The 12449-nt window shown below is 47.4% G+C and overlaps 1 protein-coding gene across 9 annotated transcripts in view; it reads right to left on the bottom strand.

Moving 5' to 3' along the window:
- PLEKHA2 (pleckstrin homology domain containing A2) overlaps window positions 1-12449 on the bottom strand; it is an 82810-nt gene that overhangs the window by 55959 nt on the left and 14402 nt on the right. Inside the window, exon 2 of one of the 9 annotated variants that reach the window (XM_053269962.1) lies at window positions 8764-8845. The exons of 7 other annotated variants lie outside the window; for them this stretch is intronic. The gene's annotated coding sequence lies outside the window, so the exon portion shown is untranslated. Of the gene's footprint in view, window positions 1-2954; window positions 3414-8763; window positions 8846-12449 lie in introns of those variants that run through there. One more of the 9 variants, XM_053269967.1, reaches the window with a different exon arrangement.

The following is a 12449-nucleotide window of genomic DNA, read 5'->3' as shown; positions in this document are numbered from 1 at the left end:
GTGTTTCTTTTTAGATTGTGAGCCCTTTGGGGACAGGGTTCCATCTTATTTGTTTGTTATTTCTCCGTGTAAACCACCCTGAGCCATTTTTGGAAGGGCGGTATAGAAATCGAATTATTATTAATAATAATAATAATAATAATAATAATAATAATAATTGATGACATCAGAGGAAAAAGTGTGGCCATTTTGTTCAGTGTGCCAGCTGGGAACCCTGTATGTACTTCCTGCTAACAGGACAAAGAGACCCCTTTCAAAGTTGCAATTTCCTTATATTTAGCAGGGGAGAGCAACTAGTTCTATTCAGCCACAGCACAGCGTCCTTCAAGTGATGGTTGCTGGTGACTTTGTGGGGTTTTTTTTTTAAAGGCATGAACCCTTTGGGACAGGAAATCACCTTCGTTTATTATTATTATTATTATTTATTCTTAATTATCTCTATATACAGTATAATTTTCTCTAATCACATTTTCTCTCATCACTAATCCCATGTGTGGCAGCTCTCGCGAGAGTTTGCAAGCAGCTGCCTGGGGGATAGCGATGGGGACAGGGGGGAAATGGCAGTGGCAGCCGGCTGATTGGCGAGGGAAGGGAAGCGCTGGCCAGTAAGAGAAAGTGCTTCCGGCGGGCAGAGGGGAAGGGAAGGGAAGCGCTGGCCAGGCCTTCCGCGAGAGAAAGCGCTGGGAGAGAAAGTGCCAGCCAGGCCAGCAGGTGAGGAAGGGAAGGGAAAGCACCAGCCGTAGGCCGGACAGGGAAGGCGCTGCCTAGGGAAAGCGACCTGGGAGGAGGAAAACAAACTGGGGCTGAAGCTGAAGGGGGGTGGGGATGAACTAGGGATGCAGATGCTCTGTGCCAGTAAGGCTAGTTATCATCGTCGTCGTCGTCGTTCTTTATTTCTGTATAAATCATTTTGAGAACTTTTGTTGTTATTGAAAAGCAATATATAATATGATAGTAATACCAACAGGAAATAATAGCAATATAGAGATCTGATTGGTGGGGACTCGAGGAAGGGGCCTTTTTGGTTGTGGCCCCTTGAATCTGAAATGCCCTCCTTAAGAAATTGTTGGACCCATCTCTTTAGAGAGGCGTGTTAACATTTTGGCTGCAGCTACATCTGGTGAGTTTTAAAATTTGTCATTTTAAATTTTGGGTTTAACCATACGAAGGCTTTTTTTTAAAAAAATAGTTTCTGTTTTATTAACCCCTGCTAACTGGGCAAAGAGGCATCTTTTTAATGTGGTGATCAGTGTTCCCTCTAACAGGGATTCCCAGAGGTTGTGGACTACAACTCCCATCATCCCCAAGCAAAAGCCATTCTGGGAGTTGTAATCAATGACATCTGGAAATCCCTGTTAGAGGGAACTCTGGTGGCGATTCTCTTTATGGAGCAGGGGGAGAGCAACTGGCCCTCTCCACCCCCAGCACAGCATCCGTCCAGTGACTGTTGCTGGTGTCCATCTTTTGTTTCGTTTTAGATTGTGAGCCCTTTGGGGACAGGGAGCCATCTTATCTTATTTATTTATTATTTCTCTGTGTAAACTGCTTTGGAAACTTTATCGAAAAAGCGGTATATAAATATTTGTTGTTGTTAGTTTTATATACCTTTTAAAAACGGTTTTACTGATTTTGTTAACCGCCCCGAGCAGCGGTGTACATGAGGGGCCAGCATAAGTGAAAGAAAGAGAAAGAAAGAAAGAAAGACTTCCCCACTATAAAGTGGTAGGGGAGCAGGAAAACGGCTGTGTGCTTAACCCAACCAACCACTGCACACTACTTCTCCACTACCACCACCTCCAGTTTTTCATACTGGGCTTCCTGGTCATAGTCATTCATGCTCAAATTATACCCAGATCAAAAGACGGCAATGTCTTCTACACAGAGCTTCTTCTGAAACGTGTTTGGAAACTTCCATTGGTTCAGAACACAGCCACCCCGATTATCTAGCGATTATCAGAGGTGTTCTGATCATATCACGCCAGCGCTGTTCCAGCTACCCAATTACAAATCTGCTTCTGGGTCCTATTATTAGTAACACAGGAAGCTGCCTTAAACCGATGGTTGCTCTTTCTAGCTCCGGATTGTCTACACTGACCGGCAGCGGCTCCTCAAGGTTCCAGGCAGGAGTATCTCCCAGCCCTACCTGGAGATGCTGCCAGGGACTGAACTTGGAAATTTTTGCATGCATAGCAGAGCAGACAGTGCTCAGATCCAGGCACCCGTCCAAATGCAAACCAAGGTGAACCCTGCTTAGCAAAGGCAATGATTCACACTCGCTACCGCAAGCCTCACTCTCCACCATTATTGTCTATGCTGATAAACAGCAGTTCTCCAGATTTTCAGACAGAGGCTTTGCACAACCTGTCTCTGGAGCGGCTATGGACCTTCTGCATGCAGTGCACGTACTTTACTATTGAACTACAGCCTGTCCTCATACGGAGCTAGACAAAATACTTGCTTCATCAAGCAGGGAAAAGTGACTGGAGAAAGAGTGTTGGAGGGGAAAGTTAACTCCACCCCACCCTGCAAAAATCTCCTGGGTCAGGAGTTCTCAGACTTGCCCCTCCCAATATTGTCGGATCACAATTCCCATCATCCCCTGCCACAAGGGTAATTGTGGCAGGGGGTAATGGGAGCCATAGTCCAACACCACCGGGGGACCCGCGGCTGAGAACCTGTGACCTACATCAAGGAATACACTTCCCACAAATGAGAAGTCAGTTGAAAAACCAACAGGCCAATATATTAAGTTATTTAATGTATTGAATCATTCTCAATACAGTTTTAAACTAAAACAATTAAAAGCACCACGGGCGTGCCGATCATCCCAGGGCCTTTGCATTTTCTTGTCAGGACAGTGAAAGGGGGACAGACATTTAATTCTTACTGATCAGCTGGGTAGAACACTGCTTGTAGATTTTTTTTAAAAAAAAATTCTCATCAGACAGACTTACCTTTCCTGTTTTTTTTTTTAAATCAAGGGAAAATTCAGGGGGAATCCGGGCACCCCTGCAGCTATGCAAACGGACATCATAGCCAAGAACAACGTCAGAACTCGAGCCAGGGAGCACAGGACCTAATATCCTTCATTCTGTTAAAGGGTGAGGGCGGGAACCACCTTCCGACCACACGAGCCCGAAGCAGAGTGTGTTCTGGAATGCGCCCAAAGCTTTGGTTGCAATTGTTATCTCCTCGGCTCACCAGCCAGAGATCTCTGCGCACGATCTGAGGTTATGACGCCTTTTCCTGTGCAGGGGACGGGCTTTGCCAGAACTCATACGCAGCAGCCACAACAGCGGCGTCTCCCCAGCTTCACTGGAGCGCCTCTGAACATCTGGGTCACGACCACAACGGGGACCACTTGCCCGATTCTGGATGGAAACCCCGAGGTGGCCCAGGCCCTGCCCAGAGGGTCTGCTCCGTCATGGACTTCCGATCTTGAACGGTGAACTCTGTGGTCCGAGGCTGGGATCTGGCAGAGTAAATTGCCCACCAACGTGCATGCTCATCGGCGCCCTCTGCAGGCAGAGAACGGGACAGGGCTGTGCAATGTCTGTCCTTCATATGGGGTGGCAGCATAACGCCTCCCGACTGGTCAAATCTCAGGATAAATATGAGGAGTCTCTGGCCTCCTGCCAGGTCAACTAAGCCGCCTGCTAGACCTCAGGTAGCAGCTCCAGCTGCTGACCTCTGACATAAGAATGTAGGAAGCTTTACTGAGCCAGACCATTGGGCCACTGAGCTTAGTATCATCTACACTGACTGGCAGCAGCACTCCAAGGTTTCAGGCAGGAGTCTTTCCCAGCCCTACCTGAAGACGCTGCCAGGGAATGAACCTGAAAACACAAGCAGATTGTTCTACCATTGAGCTACGGCCCCATCCCCTAAGGGGTATATCTTACAGCAGAAATGGGTAATTTCTCAGCCATTTTTGAAAGGGCAGCATAGAAATCAATCCAACAAACAAACAAACAAAATAATGTAGTCACCCATCCAAAAGCAAACCAAGGCAACCCCTGTTTATCAAAGGGACAATTCATGCTCGATGCCACAAGACCAGCTTTCTCCATCCCTCTGGACACTGCGAGTTATTTTCTCTTCTTTTGCAGGTTGGAGTCCTGCCCTCAGTCACCCACAAGGTTCTTTCTGCATGCATGTGTAGCCAGGACCTTTTTGGGTGGGGCACACTTCTGTACATGGTACTTCTGGAAATCTGGCATCCCCCTCCCCCTGCCCCATGCATTTCCATTTACTTCTCCCCTGCACTGAAGTTAAGGAGATGCCCTCCCCGCCACAAAATTCCTTCATGATCCTAGTCTTTCAATACATTGCTGCTCATAAGAGATCTGGTCTTGGGATAGCGAGCATGAATTGTCCCCTTTGCTAAGCAGTGTCCACCCTGGTTTGCACTTGAAGGGGAGACTACATTTGCGAGCACTGTAAGTTATTGCCTTAGGGGATGGGGCCCCTCTGGGAAGAGCATCTGTATACTTTCATGCAGAAGGTTCCTGAGTTCCCTCCCTGGCATCTCCGAGATAGGGCTGGGAGAGACTCCTGCCTGCAACTTTAGGAACATAGGAAACTGCCATATACTGAGTCAGACCATTGGTCTATCTAGCTCAGTATTGTCTTCACAGACTGGCAGCGGCTTCTCCAAGGTTGCAGGCAGGAATCTCTCTCATCAGCCCTATCTTGGAGAAGCCAGAGAGGGAACTAGGAACCTTCTGCTCTTCCCAGAGCAGCTCCATCCCCTGAGGGGAATATCTTGCAGTGCTCACACATCAAGTCTCCCATTCAGATGCAACCAGGGCAGACCCTGCTTAGCTATGGGGACAAGTCATGCTTGCTACCACAAGACCAGCTCTCCTTACTCCCTTTGGAGAAGCCGCTGCCAGTTTGTGTGTCGACGATACTGAGCTAGATGGACCAGTGGTCTGACTCAGTAGAAGGCAGCTTCCTATGTTCCTATAACAAATAAATTTCCTCCATATATCCACTATGTCACAGAAGGCTGAAATCACATTGCATTTGGGGAGGGTTTTCTTTCTGCTGTCCAGACAAAAGCGCAGGAATGCTGTTGCATTGGACCACTATAGCACAAAAGACAGATTTTGTAAAGGGCATTTCTTCTTCTTTACCCAACACTACTTAAATAGGTTGATCAGCCATAGCAGTAATTAGCATGTGAAGTTGAACTGAATTGATTAACTTCATCTCCCCCACCCCCTCAAATAGGGACATTACACTGTCATCATACCCAATCCCCCACCCCAAGAAGCTTACAAAACTGGAGAACGGTACTACATTAGAGAGATGTAGCTAGAACACGATTAGGAGCAGGGGTTGGGGGGGGGGAGATTTCTGCTGGTCTATTTCACCATGGCTGCAAAATCCCCCAAGCAAGCCTGTCAATATGAACAGAGCGGGTACTATATTGGGCAGCAGCGATCTAGGAAGATGCTGAAAGGCATCATCTCATACTGTGCAGGTAAACCCCTCCTGTCTTCTACCAAAGAAAACCACAGGGCTTGTGGGTGCTGGGAGTCGAAATTGACTTGACGGCACACTTTACCTTTACCATATCAAACAAAAGCCAGCAAACAAAAACATGTTTGTTGTTTTAAATGTCTCTTTCTCCAGACATTGTTGCTTCTTAATTAATCACTTCCTGAAATTGTTTCATCTCAAGGAAATTTCCCTTTCATGACTTGGCTGCAATCTTGTGCACACTTTCCTGGGAGTAAACAGATGAGAAATGGCTAAAATGCTTATAACTAGGTTTTTTTAAAAAGAAAAGAAAGCTGCCATATATTGAGCCATATGATAGGTCCATCTCGCTGAGTATTGTCTACACAGACTGGCAGCAGCTTTCTCAAGGTTGCAGGCAGGAATCTCTCTCAGCCGGATCTGATCTTGGAGATGCCGCCAGGGAGGGAACTTGGAACCTTCTGTTCTTCCCAGAGTGGCTCCATCCCCTGTGGAGAATATCTTACAGTGCTTACACATCAAGTCTCCCATTCATATGCAACCAGGGCGGACCCTGCTTAGCTAAGGAGACAAGTCATGCTTGCTACCACAAGACCAGCTCTCCTTGTTTACTGGCAGATCAGGTTAAATACCGGATGCCCAGTAGCCCATTGTGAGACCATAAAACCATCCAGATTTCAACCATATAGAGTTCAAGAGTTCCTGTTGGAAAACACTTCCATTTTTTGTGCCATGACTTTTGGCGATTCAGATCTCCCTTCCCAATTGGTCAGAGAGGAGAAACAAAGCTGAGAAATGCCTGCTTTGAAGTGGCTGCAGCGACCATTTCCCATTATTTCCAGCAAGAAAGGGAAATAATAATTATATAAATAATTATTTGCTCGCTCTCTCTCCAAATAAGCAGCGCAGCAGCAACATCTCTATCTGGCTTCTCTCCTCTTGTGGAAGTGTAACAGCCACGGAAGGCTCTCTGTGCCACAACCCACAATTTTGGACCTGACCGTATCCATATATTTATTTCTCTAAGATGGACCCGTGGCTAATCCCATGTGTGGCAGCTCTCGCGAGAGTTCGCAAGCAGCTGCCGTTTAGCTGCGGGGACAAGAGAGAAAACGGCGGTGGTGGCAGCAGCCCCGCCGGCTGGCCACAAAGCAGGAGCGCCAGGGGTAGGAGTCCCGTGGCGGTGGGGGGCAGACAACGGGGGCGAGGGAATGGGGAAGAACTAGAGGCACAGACGCTCTTTGCCCGACCTAGCTAGTTTTTTAAAAAGCGTATGCATGTGCATGCACACAGTATTAAGAACAGAAGAAAAGTCATGCTGAATCAGACCCAAGACCTAGCTAGTCCAGCTTTTCCACAGTGGCCCACCAGATACCTCTGGGAAGCCCACAAACCAGGAGATTAAAGCATGCCCCCTCTCCTGCTGTTGCTACCCCCTGCAACTTGTATTTGGAGGCATCCTGTCTCTGAACCTGGAGGTAGCCTAGAGCCATCAGGACTAGTAGCCACTAATGGCCTTGTCCTCCGTGAATTTGACTAACCCCCTTTTAAAACCCTCCAAGCTGGTGGCCACCACCATGTCCTATAGCAGAGATTTCCATAGATTAATGATGCACGGTGTGAAAAAGTACTTCCTTTCGTCAGTCCTAAATTTGCTGGCCATCAATTAGATGGGATGACCCCAGGTTCTGGTATTGGCAGAGAGGGCGAAACACTTCTCTCCCCCCACACCAGGCATAATTTGATAACAAATTCTATCATCTTGCACACACACACATACACTTTTGGTTTTGGGTTTTTTTAAACTGTGAGATTATCTTTGCACTTTGACGGTCACACAAACATGCATTTGTGATTTCTTTGGCCATCTGGCTGGAAATGGGGCCAGCAAAAGATGCAGTCAGTCAACCACACAAATAATCACAACTCATTTGCCGGGGAATACGACAAAGGCTGCGTGCGTGCACTCAGATCAGGATTCGGCACCAGTTCTATAACCCGTGCACGTTAGACAAAGTGAGGCAAATTTGTATACACATTTTGCATAGTGCTTCCAGTTTCTGTAGTCAGTGGGGGAAGAAGGAAGAAGGGGGAAGAAGGGGAAGGCAGCAGTGATATAGGAAGATGCTGAAAGGCGTCATCTCATGCTGCATGGGAGATGGCAATGGTCAACCCCTCCAGTATTCTACCAAAGACAACCACTAGGCTCTGTGATCGCCAGGAATTGACACCGACTCAACGGCACAACTTTACCTTCACCTGTACTTAACATCTTATTTTTTAAGGCAGTCGTCTTAAATTTGAGGTCGTCTTAGATTTGGGTAAATACAGGTAGTAACCGATCCAAATGCAAGCTAGGGCAGACTCTGCTTAGGAAAGGGGGCAGTTCATGCAAACTACCCAGAATGGCGCAGTGGGGAAATGACTTGCCTAGAGAGCAAGAGGTTGCTGGTTCGAATCCCCGCTGGTATGGGATACACCTCTATCGTGCAGCAGTGTTATAGGAAGATGCTGAAAGGTATCATCTCAGACTGCGCGGGAGGAGGCAATGGGAAAGCCCTCCTGTATTCTACCAACAACAGGTCTCTGTGGTCGCCAGGAGTCGACACCAACTCGACGGCACAACTTTAACTTACTTTAGAGAGGAGAGCTGGTCTTGTGGTAGCAAGCATGACTTGTCCCCATAGCTAAGCCGGGTCTGCCCTGGTTGCATCTGAATGGGAGACTTGATGTGTGAGCACTTCAAGATATTCCCCTCAGAGGATGAAGCCGCTCTGAGAAGAGCAGAAGGTTTCAAGTTCCCTCCCTGGCTTCTCCAAGATAGGACAAGATTTTTAGGACAAGATTTTTTTATTGAACCAACAAACTACCAAAGCATACAGTACGTTGCCAAAGCACAATTATATACAAAGTGGTTGTTTGTACATGATATATCTACAAAGAGAGATTCCTGCCTGCAACCTTGGAGAAGCCACTGCCAGTCTGTGAAGACAATACTGAGCTAGATAGACCAATGGTCTGACTCAGTATATGGCAGCTTCCTATGTTCCTATGTTCACCACAAGACTAGCTCCCCTTTCCTCCCAGTTTTGCACCGGCTGCCAAGCTCAGGGTTGAAGTTGCAGGCAGCTGAAGAAAGTTCTGAGGCTGAACACAAACAGCCCCAGGTTGGGCCTCACATGGCCAGATCCCAGTCTCAGGCACCGAGACTCCCAGTTCGAAGCCCGACACCCCTCAAAAGCCCTTCCCGTAAGAGCGGCTAGCCCGATGCCTTACCTAAGGGAGAAGTCGAATGACTCTCCCCAGTTTCATTCCTGAAAGTTCTCGGTCGGTCGGCATGCAGCTCTGCGTTTTCAAGCTAATAATGAAAGAGGCCACAGCGCTTGACATTTGGTCAGAAAGGAGGAACCAGAGGTTGTGCAAACCGGTTGCAGTATATGATTTGTCAGGAAGAGACATTTCACTTAAAAAGAATGAGAGAAATTTAAAGGGTCTGTAAAGTGGAGATTTAAACAATATACGATATCAGATCGCCACCAGTAAGGGTATGTGCTCTTGTGATTTAAAAGCCCCCACCTACCTGCTGAGAGGTACAGAGTTTTGTTTTGTTTTAAGGTATCGAAAGCTGATATTCATACTGTTGCACAAGACTTTACAATGCTACAGCTCTTTAAATAAGGAGGAAGGGAACAGAAGGAAGAAGAGGTTGGTTCACACCTGCCATGTTCATCCCTTGAGAACTGCGACATCAAGCCTGCATATGTGAATGGGCCCCAGAGCTTCCGTATCATCCCCCACACAATACTTTTCAATGGCATTGGCTCACAGGTTCATGTGGCTAGTCCTCAAGGTTACAGAAATCCAGTGATGAACATGCATGAGTGAAGGGATGGGGACATAGCTCAGATGTAGAGAATCTGCTTTGCATGCCGGTGGTCCCAGGTTCAGTTCCTGGCAGCATCTCCAGGTAGGGCTGGGAAAGAATCCTGCCTGAAACTTTGGAGAAGCTGCTGCCAGTCAGTGTAGTCAATACTGAGATAGGTGGACTAATGGTCTGACTCGGTCTGAGGCTGCTTCCTCTGTATCTATGCATTTGGGGATGGGCCATGGCTCAGATGTAGAGCGTCTGCTTTGCATGCAGAAGGTCCCAGGTTTAATCCCTGGCAGCATCTCCAGGTAGGGCTGGGAGAGACGCCTGCCTGAAACCTGAGAGAAGCTGCTGCCAGTCAGTGCAGACGATACTGAGCGAGATGGACCAAGGGTCTGACTCAGTATAAGGCAGCTTCTTATGTTCTTCAACCAAACCTTAGACTTGGGGACTAATCTGCTCTATCCATGTCTGGGCTGAAACCAACAGCACCAGGTGCTGCATGCTGGACTATTGCTCAACCCTGGTCTTGTTTATTTTTTATTTATTTAAAATACTTATACCTTTCCCCTCCAGTCCGCTACTGCTCAGGGTGACTCACAACATTAATAAAATACATACAATGTAAATTAAAAGATTAATAAAGTTCAACAAGTTAAAAGATCAGGCTTAAAACACATTTAATATTATAGAAGTTTAAAATGTTTCAAATTAAAAGTTATTAATAAAAAGCAAAAAACTGAGAACTATTTTTAAAAAAAGAACCTACCAGATATAAACAGCAGATAGCACACTAATAAACCTCTTTAAAAATATGTGTCTTAAATTAAAAAAAAAAAAAAAAAACACTGATGGAGGGAGTATGGCAAAGCTCTTTGGGAGGGCGTTCCAAAGCTTAGGAACTTAGCAAAGGGGTTGCAACCCAAAAGGCCCTGTCTCTAGTCCCTGCCAACCAGGCTCTAGAGCAGGCCTGCTCAACTTCGGGCCCCCAGCTGTTTTTGGACTACAACTCCCATAATCCCCAGCCACAGTAGCCAATAGCCAGGGATTATGGAAGTTGTAGGCCAACATCTGCAGGAGGGCCGAAGTTGAGCAGGCCTGCTCTAGAGACAGTTCAACTATTTCTCAATGAAACAATGAACCACCCTCTGGGCCCCAGCACTTCAGGCTGCAAGTAAGGCTTAAATGCCAGAATACGCCTCCATACAATCATACCATAGAGAACAAGCATGTCCGCAAGAAGGCTTGGCCAAAATCCTCCAGTCTAATTTGCTGGTTTGTTGCAAAGGGGGACATTTTTAATATCATGAATGGGCATTAAATCATGTAAGCCCTACCTACAGTTCAGGGGTACAGCCCAAACCCAGATTCCCCACTTCTCTGAGGGCTTTGTTTCCTGCAAACAATGGGCTTGTAACCTTCCTCTCTCAGGGGACACTTAAGCACACAGGAGGAAGCTGCCTTCTACTGAGTCAGTCCATCCTGCTCAGTATTGCCGACTCTGACTGGCAGCAGCACTCCAAGGTCGCACGTGGGAGTCTCTCCCAGGCCAAACTGAAGACGCTGCCAGGGACTGAACCTGGGACTTTCTGCCTGCACAGCAGATGGCCGACCACTGAGCTACAGCCCCGTCCCATGAGAATATCTTACAGCTGACAGCACTCACAGGCACTCATCCATCCAAATGCAGACTAAGGCATACCCAGCATAGCCAAGGGAACAATCCATGTCGAGCACACTTTACATGAGAGTAAGCACCACGGAGAGGAGAGCTGGTCTTGTGGCGGCAAGCATGACTTGTCCCCTTAGCTAAGCAGGGTCTGCCCTGGCTGCATATGAATGGGAGACTAGAAGTGTGAACAGATATTTCCCTGAGGGGATGGAGCCACTCTGGGAAGAACAGAAGGTTCCAAGTTCCCTCCCTGGTAAGACAGGGTTGAAAGAGATTCCTGCCTGCAACCTTGGAGAAGCTGCTGCCAGTCTGTGTAGACAATACTGAGCTAGACAGACCAAGGGTCTGACTCAGTATATGGCAGCTTCCTATGTTCCTAATGCAGCGGCATGTCCTTCCAAGTAGACATGCCTCAGATCAAGCAGTCAGGAACCTACATTCGCGCATGAGACCTGCATTTCCTTTTAGTGGCCGAAGAGGCCAATTCTAGATGTGCAGGACCTGCCACAAATACCACATCTAATAACTAATATTTAGCAATTAAATCACGACTGAAACACTGCCATTTTTAGCTGGTGCTTGACCCAAGTCAGTCAGTGGGACCCAGAGCAGAGGTCCCCAAGATTGGGACCCCAGATGTCGCTGTACTACAACTCCCACCATCCCATCAGCTCTCAACTCCTCAGCAATGGCCTTTGGCTGGGGCTGGGGAAAATGGGCATTGTAGTTCAAAAACAGGGGGGGATTCAAGCTTGGGAACCGCACTTCTCCAGACAACACACTGGACCTCTGCTATCCCTCTCGCTAGGGGGATTCAGTCTCCCCAGTTTTTTGAGGACTTGGCTCAGCTCTTGTGCTCCCCTGGTGCTCTCGGAGCTCCAGGAGAAAGAACCGCTTGGCCGATTTGCTTAACTAATGTTAAAAAACTGATTGCCCAATGTGGAAGGTTAAGCAAGGATAAAATGGAACACATTCGCTTTAAAATAGCCATAAGGCTAAAACTGAGAGGTCCTCCATCTCTTCCGGCAGAACATCAACACAGATGCTGTGGTACCAAATGCAATTCTATTATTAGGTCATCCGTCTTAGGAGGGGATGTGGGGCTCACACACTGCAATATCACTGCCCTTGCAAATTCTACTTCCTTCTACTAAGTTTGGCTGCACACATGCAAAACACACACACACACACACACACATCTTCATTAAAGCACACGCCTGCATACTCTCCCAAGCCCAACGGAGCTTAATATACCAGCAGTTTCTGCTGCTTGCCTGGGCCTGTGGAAGTGGACAAGGCATGTGTCTGGTAGTACGTCCACCAGATTGTCAGTACCATCTGCGGGGGACAAATGCTCATTGTGATTTGTTGCTGACCTCTGTTAGCAACAGGACACTGAGCCAAAGGGTTCTTAAGTCTGAT

This window comes from Hemicordylus capensis, chromosome 8 (assembly GCF_027244095.1).
Source record: "Hemicordylus capensis ecotype Gifberg chromosome 8, rHemCap1.1.pri, whole genome shotgun sequence".
In the NCBI taxonomy this organism is placed as follows: Eukaryota; Metazoa; Chordata; class Lepidosauria; order Squamata; family Cordylidae; genus Hemicordylus; species Hemicordylus capensis.
This window is presented reverse-complemented; position numbering and strand designations above follow the sequence as displayed.